The following is a 25,108-nucleotide window of genomic DNA, read 5'->3' as shown; positions in this document are numbered from 1 at the left end:
AGGAGGAATTGGGATCCTTTTTGATCTTAGTAAAGAATCAGCATTTAAGACATTTAACTAAGAGCAGGTTTCTCTTGTCTTTAATTTTCTTGGAACTCAGGGTTTTCTGCCATGTTTGATATACTTATTATTTTTAGACTTACATTTCATTTATTTAATTTTTACTTAACAGGAAATAGAATTGCTAAAAGAATCTTCACATGCTAGATATTGTAGTAACATTTTAATGCCATCTTTAAAATTTCTCATTTGCCTATTTTGATAACATGCAAAGATAAATCCTTGACACTAATTTTAACTAGTCTCGCCCATAAAACATAGCTGAGTTTCCAAATGCGAATCTGTAATTGAAAGAAATGAAAAAAGAATAAGGAACGAAGTTAAAATTGGACACGACTTAACACTGTCATTTATCATTAGTTATTTCAGAATGGGCTTCCCTGGTGAATTATTCCTTAATAATTTAAAATTCCACTAGATTATTTTTCTTTTTTTGTTGGGAAGCAGTATGTGTGTGTGTATACATATATATATGATTCTATAAAAGATGGTCTAAGAATGACAGTTAAATTCACTACTATATATGGCTGTTGACATACAAAGTTTGAATACTAGATAAAAAGGATTTTTGCTGGTAATACAGAATTTTATGGACTTAGCAGCAAAAGCTGCAAACCTTAAGACTGAATTGTTAGTGACCCCATTATAGCTTTGCTAATAAGTGCTTCAGAGCCCTAACTCAAGACGCACGGCTTTACATGGATTCAGTCAAACAGATCAGAATTAGCCTGTATCCAGCTGGGGTCAATCAAGGGGCCACTTTCTCTTTATCGACAATCTATGGAATGTCAAAATTGCAAGAGACAGGTTTTACCTTCCCGTAAACTAGTGACACACCGTTTGCAGGCAAAAGTCCTAAGCAGATGACCTTGGTCCCTTGAAAGAAAGCTGGTCCGCACTCTCGGCCTACTACTGCAATGTTTACAAAAGCAACTCAAAGCACAAAGGGGTCGGGGTCGGCGACCTAGACTATGAAGGGCTCTGTCCCACTGTGAGGTTGGCAGCTACCAAAACCGCTTGGCGAAATTTCAGAAGCGATTTCCCAACAAAATCGGGAACGTCCAACTTCAAGCACGTTTCCTGGTTAGATAGCCCACAGGGCTCTCCAACAGTCCGGAGGGCTCCAGGGGATGTCCCAAGTGTACCGCCTGCTTTCTGTCAGGGAACAGACCGCAGGGGCTTTAAAGAGGAACTGCCCCCTCTCCTCGGTGCAAAGATGGCGACTGTCCCTGGTGGGACTGCGAGGAGCAGCCAGCGAGCCACTTCCCTTTCCCAGCCGCCTTTGCGCTGCGACGACGGCAAGCAGGAAGGGGGCGGAGCCGACGATTTGGGACGGAGTAGAGCGCAGCGCCCTCCCGCGCGCGCCCCGGCTCCGCCCCGCGCCCCTGCGTCCAGGCAGGGAGCCCTCGCCGGGCCAGGAGGTGCGCGCTGCCTGCCGGGATACTCGGCCCGCCCAGCCAGTCCTCCCGGCTTGCGCCGCGGCCGCGAGATCCGCGTTTTTTCCAAGATGGTGGCGCTCGGCTCGGGGTGACTGCAGGAGAGGTAGAGCCCGACTCGCCTTCGCGAGAGCATCGACACAGCGCCCTCCGCTCACTTGCGCACCCCGCCTCTGCGTAGCCCTCCGCCGGCTCGGGCGCTCGCCATCCGCCGCCGCGCCGACTTGCGCTTCGCTTCTGCCGACGGGCGCTGAACCCGCGGGCGGCGGCGCCTCCCTCGGCTCCTCCGATCCTTACAGGAGGGCCCCTCTGCGCTCGCTCTGAGCCCCGCAGGCGGGCCCTGTGACCCCCGGTGCGGACGGACAGCGGTGGAGCGGCGGCGGGCGGCGGGCGCGGGGCTTTTTGCGGCCGCTGCGCCCCCTTTCCCGGTCTCGGACTCCGGAGAACGAAGCGCGGGTCCCGCATGAGCGCCGGCGGTGGCGGCAGCGACAGGGAACGAGGCGGTGGCGGGCGGAGGCGGCGGGCGAGGGCGACGACGACCAGCGAGGCGGCCGCTGCTGCGGGGGCCGTGGCCCAGGCGCGGGGGCGACGACAGGTCAGTGCGGCCGAGGACGGCCTGCGCCGGGGAGGACGGGCCCGGGCCGGCGGCGCCCGCTTTGTCCCCGCGGCCGCCCGAGTGCCCTGCGGGGCCGGCCCCGGTGAGGGCAGGGACGCCCGCCGCCTCCGGGGCGGGTGCGCAGGGCGCGCGCGGTCTGGAGAGGCCGGTGCCAGGACTAGGCCTCTTTCTGCCCGCCGCGGCGGCCGCCGTGACTGTCAGTCCTGGCTGGGCGCCGCCGGAGGGAGGGTTTCGTCGCCCGAAGGACGCGAGCGGGCCCGGGGCGGGGCGTGCGGGCAGTCGGTAGGTGGCCCTTCTCCGAGCGGGCTCGCCCCTCCGGCCCGGGCCCAGGGCTACGGGCCGGCTGGCCTCCTCCGCCCTAGGGGAGCTCTGACTCTGGCCGTTTTCGGGGTTTGGGCCTTACGGGTGAAGAAGTGTTTAGATGTGTGGTTTGGCGGGTTGGGGTTTTTGGGGGGTGGACTCTTGGGGAGGGAGGGCGAATGAAGTGGTAAATCAAGCGTAAGGATTGTGTCCTCAGAACTCATCGCGATTCTGAAATTAAACCTGAGCTACTGGGTTTGCTGGAAACATTAAATGCAAACCTTCAGCGCCCCCCCTCCCCCGCCCCGCTTTTTTTCCAGTTGTGAAAATAAAAGGGACTCGTAATGGTGTTGGAGGGTTTTGCTGTTAATGCGACAGACGTTTTAGTTTTAGTCCATGAAATTGTTAAAAGTAATTTTAATATGGACGCTGTTTGGTTAGTCTTAGGATCTTTGAAAGATAATTTAGTTTCCGAATTTTTTTTGAAAAACCTGTGCACATGTTAAAAAATAATTACAAAGTTACAAAGCCTGTTTGGTGTTATACTTAGTAAGTGGTTAGGGTGCTGCTGAAAAGGTAAATTAATGGCATATGGGGGATTTACAGTCCAAAGTTACCTTACATCAATCAGAAGGGAATTCGGGTATGACCCATAATTTCGGATCATTCCACTGTCTGCAATATTGAAGAAAAGGAAATTACTCCAGATTTTTGGCGGGGGCGTGGGGGGGGGGGGGGGGGGAGAAGGGAGGTGTAAATGGAAATGACCTAAACTTCAGAAGTGCACCTGTTAAAAAGTTTCCTGTGAAATGCACTTGAAGTACCCAGTAAATCATGTCAAATGAATTGGACAAGAAGGATGAGAAGTGTTTATCTCACACCTCTTGACTAGTAAGTACCCTTACCTAAGAGATTGTTTTGTAAACCACGTGAAAAAGTTTAGGAAGATAAAAAGAAGTGGAAATAACTTTAGAATTAGATCCTGCTTATAAATCTGAGCTACATATCACATATTTAATGAAATGAATATTAATGATGGTGCTGATAAAGCCCTAAGAATGACCAGAACCCCGTTAAGCTGGTAATCATGACAGAACAGAAACAAGAGGTGGCTTCAAGAAATAGTGATGTCTGTTTATAAAATTACAATGTAAACTATGAAAGTCTTACTGTGTCAGTATTTGCTAACTAGCATTAATGTGGTTAGTAGCATGTACACCATCCTCTGACATTGCTGGGTTACTGAGGAGTTTTAGCTTTACACAGAGATGCAAATTACAATATTGTAATTCCTTTTCACAAGTTTTATGAGCTGCTTTTCTTTCATATTTCTTAATTTGCCGGGTTGGTTTTTTTTTTTTTTTCATGTTTCAAAAAATAACTTGTGTAGTTAGTCAGAAGTGAAAGGAAGATACTTTGTCATCCCACTTGCCCAGCCCATTTAACAGGATTTATTGGGTACCTAACTGGTGTCTCTGACATGTAACATTTAATCAGTTTTATTCCCCACACTATAGATCGTTTCTAAATGACTCCTCCACTCTCCCCTCCAAAAACAGTCCTCTCTCCCCTTAAATATTTGGAGTAATTTATTGTTTCTCTCAATATGCAGTCAGTGGAATAATCCAAAACTTTGGATCAAAACCTACATTTTTCAACCTGAGCACTTGAAATGGTACTTACAAGTAAGTTTCTGTTTTCTTAAATGATTGCTTGTTATGTTCTTCAGTCATGTTTTGCCCTTTTGTTTAGACCAATACTTGTATAGGTCAAAATGTAGAAACATGACATTAAGTACATATGCAGCTATTAAAAATTTTTCTTATTTTTATGAAGACAGATTTTCAGAAGTGATTTTTTTTTTTCAGTTAAAATGCTTGGGTAAAGTCTTAGATGCTCTTTTCATGATGATTCAGGACAACAAAGGTTTGGCTGATTTGGGCAGTCTGTGCTCTCTCTCCACTACAAATGTAAAGTCTAAAAACCAAAGACCTTATGGTGTGTATAGTGAAAATAGCTTTGGAATTAGATCCTGCTTCTGATTCTGGCTTTCTCTAGTTGTCTGACACTTAACAAGTGACTTAATTTTGAGCTGCAAGTTTTGTCATCTGTAAAATGGGGTGGTGAAGCTTAGAGTTGTGAGGGTTAAAGTACGTGAAATGCCCATCACATAGGCACATGGAAGTAATATCCTTTGACGTCTTCCTGCTCAGTTTTTCTAAATGTTTTTAAATCACCTTATCTATAGTGGACTCTAGCATATTATCCTCTACATTGTTTTTCTTGCTCACTGGTTTTGAACTCAGTCTTTAAGGGCAAGGACTCCTGTTGTTTACCAGGGAGTGTGTGACCAGAGTATGGGTGACTTATTTATCAGTAAATAGTTAGCTAACATTTATTAGGCATCTACTGTGGCTACTCTGAGCTGAGCTAGGTGTAAGGACTATAAAGACAAGACTTATGTCTCTGTCTTTTGAAAGTGCGCAGTCCTAGTGACCTCCTCCACATAACACCATGTTTTGTGAAAGTCTGTCAAATAATGGAACTACATTCTCCTGGCGCCCTTCTAATCCTTCGGCAGGTCTGTGGACTCAACGCCTCCTCCTCCCAGCTCTTTTCTAAAGAATATTGCTGCACTCCTTCCTTTATATACTGTCTTGTCACATGTTAGATTCTTCATATTTCAGTCCTAATCCTCCACTCCAATCTGGCACATTGTGTGTGTGTGTGTGTGTGTGTGTGTGTGTGTGTGTATGTATAAAGAAAATAAACTTACTTTGGCAGTTGCCTGTTTGTACTCTGGTATTTTTCTGAGATGATTGTCATTCTGTCATCTGGTTATAAATTCATAGGAGTTGTAGGCCTGAAAGTGAAAGTCACTCAGTTGTATCTGATTCTTTGCGACCCCATGGATTATACAGTCCATGGAGTTCTCCGGGCCAGAATACTGGAGTGAGTAGCCTTTCCCTTCTCTAGGAGATCTTCCCAACCCAGGGATCAAACCCAGGTCTCCACAATTGGAGGCGGATTCTTTACCAGCTGAGCCACAAGGGAGACCCAAGAATACTGGAGTGGGTAGCCTATCCCTTCTCCAGGGGATCTTCCCGACCCAGGAATCGAACCGGGGTCTCCTGCATTGCAGGTGGATTCTTTACCAACTGAGCTATCGGGGAAGCCCATTGTAGGCCTAAGTGGGGCTATTCTTGTTTTATACATGAGGAAATTGAATTGCAGACCTTTAAAATGATTTTCTTAAAGTCACCAGGTGGCAGAGCCAGGGCACATTTTGAGCCTCTGGACCCTAGTTCAGGACTCTGCACACAATGGTACTGTTTTGTCCTGTCTGTTGGGAGGAGTGTTAAACTTGGCTTTGAGAATACTCACCCACCTTTTTGCAGTTACATGTTTTCTATAATAGAGTTGACTCATTGGAAAAGACTCTGATGCTGGGAGGGATTGGGGGCAAGAGGAGAAGGGGCCGACAGAGGATGAGATGGCTGGATGGCATCACTGACTCGATGGACGTGAGTCTGAGTGAATTCCGGGAATTGGTGATGGACAGGGAGGCCTGGCGTGCTGTGATTCATGGGGTTGCAAAGAGACGGACACGACTGAGCGCCTGATCTGATCTGATAATATTAGTAGAATATCATACCATTAGTAGAATATCACTGCCCAAGTGGCATAGTGGTAAAGAATCTGCCTGCCAATGCAGGAGACCCAAGAAACAGGGGTTGGGAAGATGCCCTGGAGTAGGAAATGGCAACCCACTCCAGTATTCTTGCCTGGAAAATTCCATGGACTGAGGAGCCTGGCTGTCTACAGTCCATGGGGTCAACAATATGACAGCACACACACATGATATTAGTAGAAAACAGCCTTCAACAAGATGCCTTTTCTGACCATAGCAGTTACTGGAGGAAATGGGACTTTTTCTTCTAATATAGGAAATAAAGAAAAATTGTAGTAAGTGGAAGTAGTGGTAATATACAAGCCTATATCCTATGTTCAAAATGTGCAATGTTTGAAATACTTAAAGATTCTAGTTAAACAGATTTTTAATGAGGTGGCTTATTAATAAATACATGATAAATTTCTTTGCTAACTTTTCATTTAATCTCAGAAATGTCACTTACAGTGCTTTGATCTAAGTTATCTCTTATCTTTAACATGTAAATAGCATTATGGATAGGAAGTTAAAAGAAGATCATGAAGTACAGGTCTATTTGAAAAAGAAGTAAGGCTAGTATTTTCTTTTTTGACTACTACATTTTGCACATGAAATTTAGCTGACAGTTATTACTGCTTGATTCTAAGTGTTGTGACTGTGAACATCCTAAAATTATATATGAAATTCTAAGTGCTTCAGAGTCTCCACAGGTTCTATGAACGGAAGCTGTGGAGAACCATTGGTGTGGAGGAAGAAACACTAAGTTTGGTGTCAGAAGATCGTGGGTTCATTCTTCTCTAATTTCCTAGTGGGTATGAACAAGCCATTTAGCATTCAAAGCCTTGGCTCTCCTGTCAAGTAAAGGTGATACTTGATTTGTTTCTGAGGGTTATGATTTTCAAATGAGATCATTCTCGAAAAAGTAGATTCATAACTACAAAGTGACCTTATAACTGAGTTAGTGATTTGCCCGAGAAAACAAGTTGATTAGTAATGGACAGGTGATTGGAACCTTGGTATATTTTCATGTTTTCTCTACTTAAATTTTTAACCTTTCCGTAGAAATATTATTTGGGGAAGTACTTAGCATGTGAATTTATTTTATATTTGGTAATACATTAGAAATAAACAGAAGATCTTAATAGTATTGTTAGTCCAAAGTCAAATCACTTCTGTAATTTGCTTTACTTTTGACCTCTCTTTTTGTGATAATAACAAGTGAATTATAAGGTTGACCTGAAAGAAAAAGTTTTGGAGACAGAATCTTACTGTGCTTTTACTCAATGGTTCTGTCCTTCCTCTTGGCGACTCTTTGGACTGAAGCCTGCCAAGGTCCTCTGTCCATGGAATTTTCCAGACAGGAATCCTGGAGTGGGTTGCGATTTCCTATTCCAATCTTCCTAGTGTCTTACTAGATAAGATTATTCCTGAAGTTCAGTTTTAGGAAAGCTGCTGGAATCTTCTGTCATATATGGATTGTAGAAGAGAATCCTATGTAAGACTTCACACATTAATTAAAGTCAGCATCTGTGCTGCAAATAAAGCATGAAGGTGGTGGTATAGGAGCTCTAAACACTTACACAAGTAGGATAAAACTCTTCTTTCAGTGAAACTCTTGGCTAGCCAGTGTGGAGAATACTGTGGTGACTTTTCTCTCATTGTGTTCCAGAAGTTGATCTTCTGTACCCGTTGGTATCAGTTGAGGTTAGTCAAGCACAGATCCCTTTATGTTACAGAAATAAAACATGAAACTTTTTTTGACCTCTTTGTGGTGTGTAGGCTTGTAGCTCTTTTTTAGTTCTTAATAGGTGCCCTTTTTACATAATTTCAGTAATTCAAAATTTCACATTTAAGAAAAGTAGTGCTGCACACAAATTACGTAGCTGGAGGCTGAATGAAGATGTTGCCAGTTACTTTACCCATGATTTTTCATTTGATAACTTTTGTCTCCTTGTATCAAAAAGAACAGGTTATCCATTTCAAGTTCAAGTAGACTTCTACCTCAGCGCCTTCCCTCTTTTTTTGTTTCTGGTTTGGTTGTGTTGGGTCTTCACTGCTGTGTGGCTTCTCTAGTTATGGTATGTGGGCTCTGGAGTGTGCAGGCTCTAGTTGTGGCACATGGACAGCAGCCTCCCTCTTGAACGTGAGAAGGTACTCTTAGAATTGCCCTTGTGACCTGTCAGAGTGCTATCATCAAAAAATCTACAAACAGTAAATGCTGCAGTGGGTGTGGAGAAAATTCTTGTACTGTTGGGAGGAATGTAAATTGATATAGCCACTATGGGGAACAGTGTGGAGATTCCTTAAAAAACTAGGAATAAAACCATATGACCCAGCAATCCCACTACTAGGCATATACCCTGAGGAAACTAAAATTGAAAAAAGACACATGTGACCCAGTGTTCATTGCAGCCCTATTTACGGTAGCTAGGACGTGGAAGCAACCTAGAGGGCCATCAACAGATAAATGGATAAAGAAGCTGTGGTGCATATATACAATGGAATATTACTCAGCCATAAAAGGCACACATTTGAGTCAGTCCTAATGAGGTGGATGAACCTAGAGCCTATTATACAGAGTGAAGTAAGTCAGAAAGAGAAAAACAGTTATTGTATACTAAAGCATGTATTTGGAATCTAGAAAGATGGTACTGATGACCCTATTTGCAGAGCAGCAATGGAGACACAGATGTTGAAAACAGACTTAGCGATGCAGCTTGGGGATGGGGGGAAAGGAAAGGGTGGGAGGTGTGGTGGAGAGAATCAGGTGGAAACGTTATTACCATATATACATAGCCAATGGGAATTTGCTGTGTGACTCAGGGAACTCTAATGGGGCTCTGTAACAACCTACAGGGCTGGAATGGGGAGGTGTATGTATTTATCCCATGCAGATGAGTTTTTACCCTGTTTTAAAACAGATATTCAAGTGGGCGGGGCATCGGTCAACCTATGGCTGATTCATGTTGATGTTTGATAGAAACCAGTGCAATACTGTAAAGCAATTATCTTTCAGTTAAAAAAAAAATTGCCCTTGTGAGATACAGCCAATATGCTAACTCATTTATTTTTATATTCTTTGTGATGCAGAGTAAATCCTGAATTTTCCTTCCAAACATACAGACAAACATACAGACAGTACAGAGAATAATATAATGATTATGTGTGTACCCCTCTGTATGGACAAGTGTCACATTTTGTCACTTCTTTGTACTCTCTAGCACCCTTTCTAAAAGTGATGTTCTTTACTTTCCTCTCAGATGATTGCTCTAGCACTGCAGATACCACTATAGGAATTTCTTCATACTTTCCAAAAAATACTTTATTAATCTCTTATATGTAAAGCGTAATTCTGTTCTTCGGAAGGGAAAGGATGAGACGCTCAGCAGTGTTTTCTATATAGAACTAATAGGTCACAGGGAGAAATGCAGGTTAATTTCCAGCTTATTACCTTGGTATTTTTTTTAGGAATTTTATTTATGGTGTGCCATGAATAAGGATACTAAATATTTACCTTTGCTAATAAGTTTTTGTTTTGAGAATTAAAAACAAAAGGTGTCTTTTGAGCAGCTGTTATATTTGACATGTATACTGATTGATAAACCCTATTTCACACAAAGGATAATTAAATAAAATTTTTCTAGTTTTCTGAGGTGAGTTGTATTCTGTGTTGGTTATGGAAAACTATGCTGTTAAAGATAATCCAAATGTAGAGCTCTTTAGAAATGAGATGCTTTCCTAATTAGTGAAGCTGTCTCATTCATATTAAATTTTTTATACATTTTGCTTTGACTATGAGAGAGTTTCTGTACTGCCCCTCACCCCCCATTCATATATTGAAATCCTAACACCCCTCCTCCTAACACCCCTGCTCACCCTGCTGCCATTGTGATGGCATTAAGTGGTGGGGGCCTTTGGGAGGTGATAAGGTTTTCAGAATGGAGCCCTTCTGATGGAATTAGTGCCATTTGAAAAACTCCAAAGAGCGCCTTCCCTTTTTCTGTCCTGTGAGGATATAGCCAGAAGACCATCATCTATGAAGCAGGAAGCTGATTCTCGCTAGATATCAAATCTGTTGGTGCTTTAATTTGGACTTCTGGCTCCAGAACTGTGAGAAATAAATTTCTGTTGTTTATACACCATCCAGTCTATGGTATTTTGTTAAATAAGCAGCCTAAATGGACTAGGGCATATTAAACATGTTTAAAGGATAGAAAAGGAAAATAGAAAATTAAATGGATAAAATTGGTAGCTAACATAGGGGTATATTGTGCTTGGTAAAATGGAACTGCTTCTTAAAAGTTAATATAATGTTGAAATTGAGAACATTTAAGTGTAATAGAAAAGCTGAACTGATGTTAGACTTCTATATACCTAAAACTAGATTTCTTCATTTAAAGTCTTCTATTTCTTTAAATTTAATTATTACCAGTGTAGTATATTTCAAATTATCTTCAAAATGAAAAAGCAAAATCTTAGGGTTTCACTTAGTGAAGAGTCAATCTACTCCCTCCCTCTCAAAATTCCTCTTTGATCTTTTGGGTAGATGAAAGGTAGGGAGGGGTGAATTTAAAAATAGATGGTTCTCAGTTGGCAAATAGGTAGGTCACTTATCTCATCTGAAATTAAATGATTTATTTACTTATGGATTGAAAATTCGACATAAACAGTAAATATTTGCTCTTTTTCTTCATGTAATCTTCTAGATATTTCTAAGTATTGGATAAATGAACTACTTTATAGTTAGTTCAGGACTACTTTTAGATAGCTCTTGGGGCTAATAAACTCTAGGCTTCAGAACTTTTAAATAATTTTAAGTAAAGATGAACTAGAGGTCAGCCTGGGCTTGGGCCAGAGACCCACTTCACTGCCTGTGCTTGCCCTGAATTGACAAGGCATTTCTAGGAGGGTGTGTGTGTGTGCCTGCACCAGATTTTGAGAAATTGGAGCTGATCACTCTTCAGCCTACTAAGGTTTTCTTTCAAACAATTAAGATCTAATTCCTATATGTGCTTGTTTAGCTACCTACTGTGTTTAAAATGGCAATAATTTACAATAGTATTTATTTTGTGTTCTTATTCTAACATCTTTCCTTAGTTCTTTTTTTATAAAGGAAACAGATTAGATTAGGTGATCTCCAAGGTAATTTTCAGCTTGGATATTATATGTTCACTTTGTTCTTTTTAAAATATATGTGTATATTTTAAAACATTTAAAACACAGTAAATAATAGAGCAAATATTCATTTACTCACCACTCAGAACTATAAATTATGCAAATTTTGATCCTTTGAGAAACAAATGCAGTCTTACATATTCACTTGTAGCCACCTCATGCCCAAGTCCTATTCTCTCTTTACCTAAGGTAATAATGATTCTGGGGTTCTTGAATTTCATACCCTTGTTTATACTTTTACTGTATATATGTACTTGTATCTGTGAATTATGTATGTGGTGTTGGATTTTGTGTTTTAAAATTTTTGCAAAGTGGTATTGTGTGTATATTTCAGTTTTTTATTTTTTTTTCTATTTTTTGGCATATGTATGTTGATACATGTAGCTCTAGTTTATTTAGTTTAACTGCTGTATAGTACTCCATTGTACAATATATCAAATATGTGTGTCTCACTGTTAATGGATATTTGAGTTGTTTCCTTTTCTGCTGCAGTGCTGCAGTGATCATTGGTATACATTTCTTTGTGCATGTATTTCTTTATAGAAAGATTCATGGAAGTGAAACTGCTGGGAAATAGATTGTGAATATCTTTAACTTTACTAGATGTTGCTAAATTATTCTCTATAATGTCAGTATATGCTCATCAGCAGTATATGGACATTTCTTTTTCTAGTGTCCTAGCCTAACTTGAAATTGTCAGATTTTAACATTTTTGCAGATTTGATGGGTGTGAAATGATATCTCATTTTAATTTTAATTTGCCTGATTTATTAATTCTGGGTGCTGGATATATGGATATGAATTTATTACTATGTGTTTTAAATGTTTCATGAATTAATGTTTTAAAAGGAAAAAAGATACTGTTATACAACACTTAGGTTATAAAGGATCTTGGAGATCATCTCATCCAGCATTCTTAATTTATAATGCAGCCAGGAGAGTTAAGGTTAGTCATTAGAGTAATAATAACATAGAAAATGGTACTTATTATCCATTGTGATATTATCTTCTGGGATATAATATTTCAGTTTTTGAATTGAAGCTCATGAGTCTTTTATGATTTCTGTTTTTATTGGATTTTAATTTTTTAATTTAATTAAAAATTTTAATTTTAATACTGTCTGCTAATCATTGAGAGGTTTTTGTTATTTATCTTTTTGCATTTAGGTCAGTCTGGGAAGAAGTTAGGAATCAGGTTTTTTTGTGTGTGTGTGTATGAAAAACTAGTATCAGCATTAAGCATTGGATCCTTTCCTCATTAATTTTATTTAGTATCACCTGTATCAGCTACCAAATGTTTGGGTTTGGTTTTAATTTATTTTATTTTCTTTAAGCACTGTTACTGCATTACTTTATTTCAAATAACTTTATATTAAGCTTTGAAATCTGTGAGTCAGAACTTACTCTTTTATTTTCAGAGCTGTTTTTCTTAGACTTTGATTCTTCCATAATCCATAACATATATGGAATAATATATATATGGAATATATATGGAATAAAATATTCCATAAGAATTTAAAACCAGTGTATCAAGTTTCTCTGGGGATATTATTGGGAAATGCATTGCGTATTAACTTGAGAATTGACATAGTATACATTGCCATTTATTTGTTGTGAATTTTACAGTTTTCTTTATATATTCTTTTTACACTTTACTGAATTTATTCCTAGATATTTGGTCTATGCATATTTAGGATTTTTTTTTTTCTATTACATTTGATCAGTGGTGGTGTTGATTTTGTAGCCATTAACTTGGGGGACCTCCCATCACTACTAATAGTTTGTAAGTCTTTTAGATTATTGTAAGCAACTGATTCTTTCTCCAGTGATCTTTTAAAAATACAAGTCTTATTTTGTTACTGTTTAAAATTATTTTGTGACTTTCTGTTGCTTTTAGAGTAAAATGGGAATCCTTAATTGATCTACAAGGTCCCATGAGATCTGGATTCTTTCTGCTTCCTCAGATTTGACTCACATTCTCCTTTTTTAGAACCATCTAACAGTATTGGCCTGTATTCAGTTTTTTGAGCTATCCAATCTCCTTGTTGCAAACCTTTCGCCCAGTGCATTTCAGTCTGCTTAGACTGTGGGCAAGAATCCCTTAGAAGAAGTAGAGTAGCTCTCATAGTCAACAAAAAGAGTCTGAAATGCAGTACTTGGGTGCAGTCTCAAAAACGACAGAATAATCTCTGTTCATTTCCAAGGTAAATCATTCAGTTTCATAGTAATCCAAGTCTATGCCCCAACCACTAATGCCAAAGAAGCTAAAGTTGAATGGTTCTATGAAAACCTACAAGACTTTCTAGAACTAACTGGAATGCAAAATTAAGAAGTCAGAAGACACCTGGAGTAAAAAGTAAGCTTGGCCTTGGAGTAAAAAATGAATCAGGGCAAAGGCTAACAGTTTTGCCAAGAGAACGCATTGGTTACAGCAAACACTCTATTCAAACAACACAAGAGAAGGCTCTACACATGGACATCACCAGATGGACAATGCTGAAATCAGATTGATTATATTTTTTGCAGCTGAAGATGGAGAAGCTCTATAGAGTCACCAAAACAAGACGAGAAGCTGACTGTGGCTCATCAATGAATTCCTTATTGCAGAATTCGGATTTCAATTGAAGAAAGTAGGGAAGACCACTAGACATTCAGATCAGATCAGATCAGTCGCTCAGTCGTGTCTGACTCTTTGAGACCCCAGGAATCGCAGCACACCAGGCCTCCCTGTCCCTCACCAACTCCCGGAGTTCACTCAGACTCATGTCCGTTGAGTCAGTGATGCCATCCAGCCATCTCATCCTCTGTCATCCCCTTCTCTTCCTGCCCCCAATCCCTCCCAGCGTCAGAGTCTTTTCCAATGAGTCAACTCTTCGCATGAGGTGGCCAATGTACTGGAGTTTCAGCTTTAGCATCATTCCTTCCAAAGAAATCCCAGGGCTGATCTCCTTCAGAATGGACAGGTTGGCTCTCCTTGCAGTCCAAGGAACTCTCAAGAGTCTTCTCCAACACCACAGTTCAAAAGCATCAATTCTTCGGCACTCAGCCTTCTTCACAGTCCAACTTTTACATCCATACATGACCACAGGAAAAACCATAGCCTTGACTAAAAGAACCTTTGTTGGCAAAGTAATGTCTCTGCTTTTGAATATGCTGTCTAGGTTGGTCATAATTTTCCTTCCAAAGAGTAAGCGTCCTTTAATTTCATGGCTGCAATCACCATCTGCAGTGATTTTGGAGCCCAGAAAAATAAAGTCTGACACTGTTTCCACTGTTTCCCCATCTATTTCCCGTGGTGGGACCGGATGCCATGATCTTCGTTTTCTGAATGTTGAGCTTTAAGCCAACTTTTTCACTCTCCACTTTCACTTTCATCAGGAGGCTTTTGAGTTCCTCTTCACTTTCTGCCATTAGGGTGGTGTCATCTGCATATCTGAGGTTATTGATATTTCTCCCAGCAGTCTTGATTCCAGCTTGTGTTTCTTCCAGTCCAGCGTTTCTCATGATGTACTCTGCATATAAGTTAAATAAACAGGGTGACAATATACAGCCTTGATGAACTCCTTTTCCTATTTGGAACCAGTCTGTTGTTCCATGTCCAGTTCTAACTGTTGCTTCCTGACCTGCATACGCATTTCTCAAGAGGCAGATCAGGTGGTCTGGTATTCCCATCTCTTGAAGAATTTTCCACAGTTTATTGTGATCCACACAGTCAAAGGCTTTGGCATAGTCAATAAAGCAGAAATAGATGTTCTTCTGGAACTCTCTTGTTTTTTCTATGATCCAGAGGATGTTGGCAATTTGATCTCTGGTTCCTCTGCCTTTTCTAAACCAGCTTGAACATCAGGAAGTCCACGGTTCACATATTGCTGAAGCCTGGCTTGGAGAATTTTGAGCATTACTTTACTAGCATGTGAGATGAGTGCAATTGTGTGGTAGTTTGAGCATTCTTTGGCATTGCCTTTCTTTGGGATTGGAATGCAAACTGACCTTTTCCAGTCCTGTGGCCACTGCTGAGTTTTCCAAATTTGCTGGCATATTGAGTGCAGCACTTTCACAGCATCATCTTTCAGAATTTGGAATAGCTCAACTGGAATTCCATCACTTCCACTAGCTTTGTTCGTAGTGATGCTTTCTAAGGCCCACTTGACTTCACATTCCAGGATGTCTGGCTCTAGGTGAGTGATCACACCATCGTGATCATCTGGATTGTGAAGATCTTTTTTGTACAGTTCTTCTGTGTATTCTTGCCATCTCTTCTTAATATCTTCTGCTTCTGTTAGGTCCATACCATTTCTATCCTTTATCGAGCTCATCTTTGCATGAAATGTTCCTTTGGTATCTCTGATCTTCTTGAAGAGATCCCTAGTCTTTCCCATTCTGTTGTTTTCCTGTATTTCTTTGCATTGATCGCTGAAGAAGGCTTTCTTATCTCTTCTTGCTATTCTTTGGAACTCTGCATTCAGATGACCTAAATCACATCCTTTATGATTATACAGTAGAATTGACAAATAGATTCAAGGTATTAGATCTGATAGATGGAGTGCCTGAAGAACTGTGGACTAAGGTTAGTGAATTGTACCAGAGGTGGTGATCAAAACCATTTCCAAGAAGAAGAAATACTAAAAGGCAAAATGGTTGTCTGATGAGGCCTTACAAATAGCTGAGAAAAGAGAAGCGAAAGGCAAAGGAGAAAAAGAAAGATATACCCATCTGAGTACAGATTTCTGAAGAATAGCAAGGAGAGATAAGAAAGCCTTCCTCAGTGATCAGTGCAAAGAAATAGAGGAAAACAATAGAATGGGAAAGACTAGAGATCTCTTCAAGAAAATTAGAGAAACCAAGGAAACATTTCATGCAAAGATGGGCACAATAAAGGACAGAAATGCTATGGACCCAGCAGAAGATATTAAGAAGAGATGGCAAGAATACGCAGAAGAATTGTACAAAAGAGATCTTCATGATCCAGATAAGCACAATGGTCTCATCTGTCACCTAGAGCCAGACATCCTGGAATGCAAAGTAAAGTTGGCCTTAGGAAGTGTCACTACGAACAAAGGTAGTGGAGGTGATGAAATACCAGCTGAGCTATTTCAAATCCTCAAAGATGATGCTGTGAAAGCTCTGCACTCAATATGCCAGCAAATTTGGAAAACTCAGCAGTGGCCACAAAACTGGAAAAGGTCAGTTTTTGTTCTGATCCCAAAGGCAATGCCAAAGAATGTTCAAACTACTGCACAATTGCACTCATCTCACATTATAGCAAAGTAATGCTCAAAATTCTCCAAGCCAGGCTTCAACAATACGTGAACTGAGAACTTCCAGATGTTCAAGCTGGATTTAGAAAAGGCAGAGGAACCAGATCCAATTGCCAATATCAGTTAGATCATTGAAAAAGCAAGAGAGTTCCAGAAAAACATCCACTTCTGCTTCATTTACTATGATAAAGCCTTTGTGGATCACAGCAAACTGTGGAAAATTCTTCAAGAGATGGGAATACCTCACCATCTTACCTGCTTCCTGAGAAACCTGTATGCAGGTCAAGAAGCAACAGTTAAAACTGGACATGGAACAACAGACTGGCTAAAAGTTGGGAAAGAAGTACGTCAAGGCTGTATATTGTCACCCTGCTTATTTAACTTATATGCAGAGTACATCATGTGGAATGCCGGGGGGGATGAAGCTCAAGCTGGACTCAATATTGCAGGGAGAAATATTAATAAACTCAGATATGCAGATGATACCACCCTTATGACAGAAAGTGAAGAACTAAAGAGCCTTTTGATGAAAGAATAGGAGAGTGAAAAAGCTGGTTTAAAACTCAGCATTCAAAAAATGAAGATCATGGCATCTGGTCCCATCATTTTATGGCTCATAGATGGGGAAAGAAGGGAAACAATGACAGGCTTTATTTTCTTGGGCTCTAGAATCACTGCAGATGGTGACTGCAGCCATAAAATTAAAAGATACTTGCTCGTTGGAAGAAAAGCTATGCCCAACCTAGACAGCATATTAAAAAGCAGACATTACTTTACCGAGAAAGGTTCATATAAGCTATGGTTTTTCCAGTAGTCATGTGTGGATGTGAGAGTTGGACCATGAAGATACCTGAGCGCTGAAGAATTGATGCCTTTGAACTGTAGTGTTGGAGAAGACTCTTGAAAGTCCCTTGCACAGCAAGGAGATCAAACCAGCCCATCCAATAGGAAATCAGTCCTGAATATTCATTGGAAAGTCTGATGCTGAAATTGAAGCTTCAATACTTTGTCCACCTGATGTGAAGAACTGACTCACTGGCAAAGATCTTGATGCTGGGAAGAGTGAAGGCAAGAGGTGAAAGGGACGATAGAGGATGAGATGGCTGGATGGCATCACTGACTCAATGGACGTGAGTTTGAACAAGCTCTGGGAGTTGGTGATGGACAGGGAAGCCTGGCGTGTTGCAGTCCATGAGGTTGCAAAGAGTCGGACATGACTAAGCGACTGAATGAACTGAACTGAGTATACAGTTAGCTAGCTATTTTTTCCCATCCTTTTGGGCTCAGCTTAAATATTACTCAGGGAAACCTTCCTTGAGAATCTTGTTGTATTTATTAGTATAGGGCTTTCTTGTATGGTACAGTTATTGAATTCTGCTTTTCCTCAGTAAGTACTTAACTCATCTGATACTAAATAATTACTTTTGAATTGAAGATTAATAAGAAAAATCAATGTTTTTTTTTTATTGCAGATTCAGGCATTTGTGAGTGTTGGATGAATGAATGTTCATATACTGATTGATCAAAATTGCATTTTTTCCCCTCCAGTTAGAGAAATATTACGATAACTGCTCAAAAGAAAATTTGTAATTAGGCTACTGTCAAGTATTTTACTGTACATTAATAGACAATTAAATGTGCTTAGTGTTTAATCTTATGTCCTTTAAGTAGAGATGGTCTTTAGAAATACAATTTTCTGTCTTTTAATAGATACAGTCTAGTTCACTTAATGGAGAAGGCCGTGGCACCCCACTCCAGTACTCCTGCCTGGAAAATCCCATGGATGGAGGAGCCTGGTAGGCTGCAGTCCATGGGGTTGCGAAGAGTCGGACACGACTGAGCGACTTCACTTTGACTTTTCACTTTGATGCATTGGAGAAGGAAATGGCAACCCACTCCAGTGTTCTTGCCTGGAGAATCCCAGGGTCGGAGGAGCCTGGTGGGCTGTCATCTCTGGGGTCGCACAGAGTTGGACATGACTGAAGCGACTTAGGAGCAGCAGTTCACTTAAAATTATGTTTTGTGAAATTTTAAAAAGCATTTTGAAGTTAAATTAGAAGCTGATGGTCTTTTGTTATTCTTAATTCAGATTTTAGGAGTTTAGTTGCTACATTTGATAGGTAAGATATAATAAATTAAACTGCAAATATGTGTTCATGATAATTTCAGGGAAAATCCACCTACCTTTAGTTCTTCTGGTATATTGCATTATGAATATTTTTTGTCTGTCTGCTGAATACTAATGGAGAAGGCAATGGCACCCCACTCCAGTACTCTTGCCTGGAAAATCCCATGGACGGAGGAGCCTGGTAGGCTGCAGACCATGGGGTCGTGACTTCACTTTCACTTTTCCCTTTCATGCATTGGAGAAGGAAATGGCAACCCACTCCAGTGTTCTTGCCTGGAGAATCCCAGAGACGGGGGAGCCTGGTGGGCTGCCGTCTATGGGGTCGCACAGAGTCAGATGCAACTGAAGCGACTTAGCAGCAGCAGCTGAATACTAAATGTGATTTTCGGTTTTATTTTAAATTAAGTTCTACGTAAGATTGAACTCAGTTTAACTGTTGTGCAGATGAAAATTTCAAAATAAGTCATTAGTACTATGTGTGTGGCACATTTGCTTCTGTTTTCAGATCATGGAATTTTTGACTGGAATAAGTGATTTATCATTAAAAGCTAGGAAATTAAAATAATTTTGGTAATTTAGAATGTCTAAAGGGTCTCTGTAAATGACATTTGAGATCTACAGTGAGATAAGATTCTCTCACTGCTAATAAGTCAGATAATAAACACTTCGGGAAAAGACTGATGCTGGGAGGGATTGGGGGCAGGAAGAGAAGGGGACGACAGAGGATGAGATGGCTGGATGGCATCACCAACTCGATGGATATGAGTTTGAGTGAACTTCAAGAGCTGGTGATGGACAGGGAGGCCTGGCATGCTGCAGTTCATGGGGTTGCAAAGAGTCGCACACGACTGAGTGACTGAACTGAACTGAAACATTGGTGAAATGGCATTTTAATGTTGGCAGATCATGAGTTTTGTTCACCTTTTATAGTTTTTCAGGTAGGTAAATAAGCATAGTTTATTTACTTTTGGAAATGTTCACAGAACCCAGAGGGTGGGTAGGGTCAGTGGTCACGTTAGAGAGTTCAGTTCTCTTCCAGTTCTGTGATTTTGATCTGAAATTCTACTCCTGTATATATAAATGTCACTGTATAAAACTTAGATTTGCCAGCATGGTCTCAATTCTAAATAGTAGGTTATTCCTGTTAATCATAAAATCAGAACTTCTAGCACTTTAACATTTCCAGAGGGCTCTTTAATATTTCATGTTTGGTTGTGCATCCCCTCAAATATTGGTGTATAGAATTATTTTTGAGAATAAGGAAATACAAAAAGTAATATGTATTTTTTAAAGTATAAAACAGTGAGTTTCCTCTTCCTTTCCTATTAGCCAATTCCAAAACTTAACAGTTGTTAAATTTAAGTGTAGAAAAGCATCACAACACCTGGTGAATATCAAACATGTAACTGTAAGTACAGGTATTTGTAGTGGTTTATAAAAAGCATTCCATATACCTTATGTAATTTCCAACTTTTGAGATATAATTCATGTGCTATAAAATCTACCCTTTATAGTGGGTTTTAGAATATTCAATTGGCAGCCGTCACCATTATCTATAAATTTTAAAACATTTTAATCGTCCCCAAGAGAAACCCTATACCTGTTATTCGCCATTCTTTCCTTCATTCCTGTCATTTGCCATTCTTTCCTTCAGCCCCTGGCAGCCACGAATTGTCTTTCTTTGTGGGTTCCCTGTTCTGGATATTTTATATAAATGGAATTGTGAAGTATGCATATGTTTGTGTATGGCTTCCTTTACTTAAGTGATATTTTGAAGGTTCATTAATACTGCATTGTATGAGTATACACATACTGGTTATTCAGTCATCAGTTTATAATTTTGGATTGTTTCCATTTTTTGTTTATTATGAATCATGTTATGAAGATTCACATATAAGCTTTTATATGGGCATACATATTCATTCTCTTGAGTACATAACTAGGCATGAAACTCTGGTCTTAACTGTGTTTAACATTTGAAGGAACTGCCAAACTCTTTTTCCAAAGTGGCTGCACTATTTTACAGTTGCATTAGTAATGCAGGAGAGTTCATTTCTAATTACTTCCTTGCCAAACCAGTTGTCTTGTGGATGTGAAGGTATCTGTGTTTTTGATTTGCTTTTGCTAAGTGACTAACAGGGCCTACCAAGTGACACTGCTGCTGCTGCTGCTAAGTTGCTTCAGTTGTGTCTGACTCTGTGGGACCCCGTAGACAGCAGCTCACCAGGCTCCACCGTCCCCTGGATTCTCCAGGCAAGAATACTGGAGTGGGTTGCCATTTCCTTCTCCAACGCATGAAGGTGAAAAGTGAAAGTGAAGTCACTCAGTCATGTCTGACTCTTTGAGACCCCATGACTGCAGCCTACCAAGCTCCTCCGTCCATGGGATTTTCCAGGCAAGAGTACTGGAGTGGCTTGCCATTGGCCTTGTCCGCCAAGTGACACTAGTAGTAAAGAATCTGCCTGCTAATGCAAGAGATGTACGAGACACAGGTTCAATCCCTGGATTGGAACGCCACCTGGAGGAGGGCATGGCAGCCCACTCCAGTATTCTTGCCTGGAGAATCTCGTCAGAGGAGCCTGGCGGGCTACAGTCCATAGGGTCACAAAGAGTTGGACATGACTGAAGCGACTTAGCATGCGTGCATGCACGGGTGACTAACATGTGTACTGATATCCATCTTTGGAAATCTATTTAGATCCTTTGCTATTTAAAATTGGGTCATTTTTCTTTTTATTGTTCTGGATGCACGTCCCTTATCAGATACATGATTTCTAAGTATTTTCCCCGGCAAAAGTTGTTTTTTCAGTTTCTTGGTTTTTTTCCTCTGAGGCATACAAGTTAAGTCCAGTTTACTGTTTTTCTTTTGATGTCTTTGGTGTTATTTAAGAAACCATTGTCTAACCAAGGCCATTGCTTCTGAGAGTTTTGTAGTCTTAGTGCTTACATTTTTGTTTGTCATCTGTTTTGAGTTAATTTTTGTGTATGATGTTATATGAAGTAAGGGTCTAACTTTATTTTTTTCCATGTAGATATCCTGTTGTCCCAAAACCATTTGTTGAAAAACCTGTTCTTTCCCATTGAATCATCTTGGCACCCTTGTTGAAAATCAGTTGGCCATAAATGTAAGAGTGTATTTCTGGACTCTGAATTCTCTTCCATCCATTATGTCTGTTCTTCAGCCATTCACACACATTCTTCATTGCTGTAGATTTGTAGTAAATTTTAAACTTGAAAAATGTGAATATTCAGACTTGGCCTCTCTCTTGGCTATGTGCATTCTCTGAATTTCTGTGTGAATTTTAGAGTTAGCTTGTCAATTTCTGGTAAAAGGGGAGCCAGGATTTTGATAAAATTTGTGTTGAATTTCTTGATCTCTTTAAGGAGTTTTCTTGCATTAATATTTTTCAATTCATGAACATGGAATGTCTTTCTGTTTATTTAGGTCTTTAATTTTTTTTGTATTTTGTAGTTTTCGTTGTATCCATTTGACATTTCTGTTCAGAAAGAAATGTATTTTGTTTATATTTCTAAGATTCATTCTTTTTGATATTAAACTACTAATGAAAATTCTAAAATTTCATTTTCAAATTGTTCATTGCTTGTGTATTTGTTTTCCGTACAACTTGGTTCCTCCCCCACTTCTTAGCAATTTATTATAGAAATCTTTTCCCTGTGAATGGTTACATGTGCATCTGTACCTCATTCATTTAGCAGATATTTTTTAAGCACCTGTTGTGTCATGGGCATTTTCCTAGATGCTAGTAGAGACAGCAGTGTACAAAATCCACCAAAGCTCCTGTTTCGATGGGCTTTGGCTTAATAGGGAAACAGCAAAAACAAGATATGTAGAATATATTGTATGTTGTAGTTTGTATGCAGTTGCAGTATATTGTACTTCTGAGGAGAAAAAGGAGTGAGAGATGAAATATTTGAGAGTTCAGGGGGCAATGCAAACTTTAGTATGACCGGAGGAAACCTTAGTGACATGGTGACAACTTGAGTAAAGAACTGAAGGGGGTGAGAGAGCTAGCCATATGGATAACTGAGGGAAGAGCATTTCAGACATAGCGGGTAGTGCATAAGGGAGCAGTGAGGTGGGAGAGTGCCTGGTTTGTTTGAGAAACTGCGAGGTGGCTGGTGTGGCTTTAGAAAGGTAAATGATGGAGATCAAGTCAGAAAGGGGAATGTAGGGCATGTAGCATTTAGTCATACTAAAGGGTTTGAAGTTTACTTTTGAGTGAGATGGGAAGCCCTTGAAAGTTTTTGAGCAGAGTGGAAAGTTCTGACTTAGGTCAGAAGATCCCTCTGACTGCCATGGTTAGTGTAGATTGAAAGAGAAGGGCACAATCAGGAGGTCAGCTGATAGGCTACTACAGGAATACACGTAAGAGGTGATGATGGGGGCTTGGACAGGATGAGGCCAATGAGGTTGGTGAGAAGAGGTTGAATCACTGATACGTGTTGAAGTTCTAGTCTGTAGGATTTGGTGATCTGTCAGATGTAAGTGTGGAATAAAGGGAGAAGTAAAAGATGACACTTGAGGTTTGGCTGAACAACTGACAGGATGGAGGTGAACAGTACTTTTTAATTATTGCATCAAATCTGTGTATGCTATCACATACCCACATAACTACAGATAATTGAGATTTCTCTACTTTGTATTTTATCACTGATTTTTTTTTTTTTGTTGTTAAATACAATACGGCTATACGAAAGTGTATTTACTTATTTACTATTTAGTTATCTAGTGAATATTTGCATATTTTCCAGTTTTAGGCTGTTGTGAATAAAGGTCCTCTTTGCACGTGTGTCTTTTGGTACGTGAACATGTTTTCATTCCTCAGAGTTAAAGGCCTTAAATTGGAATTACTGGGTCATGTGCTTCCTAGGTGGTGCTGGTGGTAACCTGCCTGCCAGTGCAGGAGACATAAGAGATGTGAGTTCGATGGTAGCTGGGTTGGGAAGATCCCCTGGAGGAGGTATGGCAATCCACTCCCGTATTCTTGCCTGGGGAATTGCATGGACAGAGGAGCCTGGTAGGCTACAATCCATAAGATTGCAAAGAGTTGGACATGACTGAAGCAACTTAGTATGCACATGTTAGTTTTATGTTTTAATTTATAAAGAACTGATGAACCTTTCCAGATGGTTATACCATTATGCATTCTCACCAGCAGCATACTAGAGTTCCATTTCTTCCAAATCCTTGTCAACATTTGATACTCTCAAATTGCAGACACTGATGGGTGTGTAGTGGTATCCCATTGCAGTTTCTTTTTAACTGTAGTAAAATATGCATAACATAAAATTTATTTTGACCATTTTAACTGTGTAGTTCAGTGGCATAAAGTACATTCACATTGGGCGACCATCACTCTTAACCCATTTTTGAAACTTGTTTGTCATTCCAAACTGAAACTCTGTCCCCGTTAAACAGTAACCAGCTAATTTCTTCCCCTCCCTCCAGCCTCTCTTCTACTTTCTGACTATGAATTTGGCTATTGTAGGTACTCGTGTAAGTGGAATCATACGATGTTCTTTTTTTTGCTTTTGGTTTATTCCAGTTAGCATGATCTCAAGGTTGACCCATGTTACATCATATATCAGAATTTCTATTTCAAAGCTGAATAATACCCATTGTGTCTGTATACCACATTTTGTTTAATCATTCATTCATTGAGACGAGTGCCTTCCTTCCTTTGGCTTTTGTGAATAGTGCTACTATAAACATGGGGTGTAAAAATCTCTTCAAAGTCCCTGCTTTCGTTTCTTTTGGTTATATAGCTAGGAATGGAATTGCTGTGTCATATGGTAATTCTATGTTTAATTATTTTGAAAACCAATATACCATTTTCCATAGCAGTTGTACTGTTTTACCTTCCTACAAGGATTCCAGTTTCTTCACATCTTTGCTAATACCTTGCTAATGTTATTTTTAAAAACTAATGGTCATATAATGGGTATGAAGTGTCATTGGTATTTTAATTTGCATTTCACTGATTAATGATATTGAAGTTTTCATATATTTATTGGCCATGTGTATATTTTTTTGTGAATATGCAACTGTTTTCTTTCTCTTTTCAGCCTACAAGTTCTTTTTTAGACAGGCATGTGTTCTGTATCATTACTGATTTGGGGGCAGGGTACTTATTTTGTTAAATTAGTGAAAAAGAAGTCGCTCAGTCGTGTCTGAGTCTTTGCGACCCCGTGGGCTGTAGTCCGTGGAATTCTCCAGGCCAGAATGCTGGAGTGGGTAGCCCTTTCCTTATCTAGGGGATCTTCCCAATCCAGGGATTGAACCCAGGTCTCCTGCATTGCAGGCAGATTCTTTACCAACTGAGCTATCAGGGAAGCCCTAATTGAGAAGAGAGTAGTGTTGAAGTGTTTAACTATAATTGTGAACCTGCTATGTTTTCTTTCAGTTCTGTTCCTTTTTGTTTCATGTATTTTCAAGTTCTGTTA

The 25,108-nt window shown here is 40.1% G+C and overlaps 1 protein-coding gene and 1 long non-coding RNA gene across 5 annotated transcripts in view; one reads left to right on the top strand and one right to left on the bottom strand.

Moving 5' to 3' along the window:
• Positions 1-208: 208 nt before the first annotated feature.
• On the bottom strand, positions 209-1,146 carry LOC133234072 (uncharacterized). Its single transcript, XR_009731998.1, has 2 exons — positions 875-1,146; positions 209-341 (listed from the first exon to the last, which is right to left on the bottom strand). It is a non-coding gene; the product is annotated as an uncharacterized LOC133234072 (long non-coding RNA).
• An 857-nt stretch (positions 1,147-2,003) lies between these two features.
• Positions 2,004-25,108, top strand: part of UBE3A (ubiquitin protein ligase E3A) — a 96,399-nt gene continuing 73,294 nt past the window's right edge. For 2 of the 4 annotated variants that reach the window (XM_061394194.1, XM_061394195.1), the window contains exon 1: positions 2,004-2,091. The gene's annotated coding sequence lies outside the window, so the exon portion shown is untranslated. The remainder of the gene's footprint in view (positions 2,092-25,108) is intronic. The other 2 variants (XM_061394198.1, XM_061394196.1) reach the window with 1 other exon arrangement.

Source organism: Bos javanicus, chromosome 21 (genome assembly GCF_032452875.1).
Source record: "Bos javanicus breed banteng chromosome 21, ARS-OSU_banteng_1.0, whole genome shotgun sequence".
NCBI lineage: Eukaryota > Metazoa > Chordata > Mammalia > Artiodactyla > Bovidae > Bos > Bos javanicus.
The sequence above is the reverse complement of the archived record's forward strand: the minus strand, read 5'-3'. Positions and strand labels throughout refer to the sequence as shown.